The following is a 1,985-nucleotide window of genomic DNA, read 5'->3' on the forward strand; positions in this document are numbered from 1 at the left end:
GTATAAATTTTTATTGCACTCAGCATTATCTCAATGCATTTCATTGAACTCCAATATATTACACTGGAACTCAGACAACAAGGGATGCATAAAAGTAGTAGCTCTTATTTTTAATACCTATTTGCAGAAGTCAGTCAATAGTTCTCATAATATAACCAAGGGTTCTCATTGTACTTAATCTATTAAGGTGAAACAAAAAGTGATGCTTTATAAAACTGGTGGGTCAACACAGTGAGTTCTAAACATTTGAGTATGAATCTGATAAAGGCACCTTTCATTTGTATTTGAACCACTCAAATATTAACCACAAGGTAAATTCAGGTTGTAGCACAAGAAATGAATTCTAAATATGGACTACTATCTCCTCATTCTGACTTCTGTGGTGTTCAGTGGGGAAGTTTAGAAGCATATTACCTTCTGAAATTCTTCAGGAGAAATCTACAAAAGCAGCATATATGCAATGAAACAGAAATTTATAAAGTGCCCTAAACATTTAAGAGCATATTGTATTCAATATTGGATGGATGCAAGAGTATTTCATATTCAATAATGGTTGGAAGGTCATAGGTCATCACTAAAAACATGAGTATTTGCATAATCACACATAATCAAATATATGGTTCAAACAAGTTCCATCAAGAATATTTTATTAAATTAAGTATGGCTAAGATATACAAAACATATTTATCTGAATTTTATTTGGAGAGAATGCAGTTTGGAGTTGATCAGCCTCCTGACTGTCTCTTTAACATCTTTGTTCCTGAGGCTGTAGATGAGGGGATTCAGCATGGGGATCATGACTGAGTAAAGTGCAGTCTCCACTTTGACCAAGAGCCAGGAGTTTTTGTCATGGGGCACACAGTAGAGAAGGAGGATGACCCCATGGAAGATGGTGAGGGCCATCAGGTGAGAGGCACAGGTGAAGAAGGCTTTGCGGAGGCCACCCTTAGAAGGCATCCTGCTGACAGTGGCGATGATGAAGACATAGGAGGCAAGGGTGATCAGGATGCTACACATTTCACTGAATACAGAAATGATGAAACAGGCCATCTGACTGAAAGTAGTGTCAGAGCAGGACAAAGAGACGATGACAGAGTACTCACAGGCAAAATGATTCATGACGTTAGACCCACAAGTAGGACATTACTGCCAGAGAATATGTGAGTATCAATGAGCAGAGGACACCCCACATGTAAGATCCACCCACCAGGAGGGCACAGAGCTTACGAGACATAGCAACTGTGTAGAGAAGGGGGTTACATACAGTCACAAACCGGTCGTAGGCCATCACTGCCAACATGAACATTTCTGTAAGCACACAAGAACAGCCAAAGAAAAGCTGTGTCAAACATCCACTGAAGGAGATACTTCTATCTTCCACAACCAAGATTTCTAACAACTTGGGTATAATCATACTGGAGTAGCAAACATCTAGAAATGATAGGTGGCTGAGGAAAAAAGTACATGGGTGTATGAAGCTTGGGATTGATCCTTCTCACTATGATTATGCCCACGTTCCCCACCACAGTGACTGTGTAGATGGTGAGGAATAGCAGGAAGATAGGAGCCTGGAGCTGTGGGAATTCTGAGAACCCCACCAGGATGAATTTAATTACAGTGCTCTGGTTTCTGACTTCATGTACCATGATTCTTCTTTAAAGAAAAAACATGAGGAAAGAAATAAAATTGGAGCAGCAGAACTTGACATGGTGTAATGGCAGAGACTTAGGTGATGTTCAGTGTGGCTCAGTGAGGAAGAGAGCTGTCAGTTTTTCTGTGGTGAGTCCTCTGCTTACCTTTGCATTCTTACTTGACCCATTACCTGGTCCTTGATAAAGAGGAAGTTACTGTTTTCTTTAGGACTGTACTTTTTTTATCTGAATAAAAATGTTGTAGTGATCATCATTATTTTATGTATATAAATGTGTATAAGTGTATCTGATGCTTGGAAGGCTTCATGTGAAACTATTTTATGACAAGCACGG

The 1,985-nt window shown here is 39.4% G+C and overlaps 1 pseudogene; it reads right to left on the reverse strand.

Annotated features, from left to right (window-relative positions):
• Nucleotides 1-684: 684 nt before the first annotated feature.
• LOC114093576 (olfactory receptor 1165-like) lies at nt 685-1,646 on the reverse strand (annotated as a pseudogene).
• Between the last annotated feature and the right edge of the window lie 339 nt (nt 1,647-1,985).

The sequence above is a fragment of the Marmota flaviventris genome, chromosome 9 (genome assembly GCF_047511675.1).
Source record: "Marmota flaviventris isolate mMarFla1 chromosome 9, mMarFla1.hap1, whole genome shotgun sequence".
Taxonomy (NCBI): Eukaryota; Metazoa; Chordata; class Mammalia; order Rodentia; family Sciuridae; genus Marmota; species Marmota flaviventris.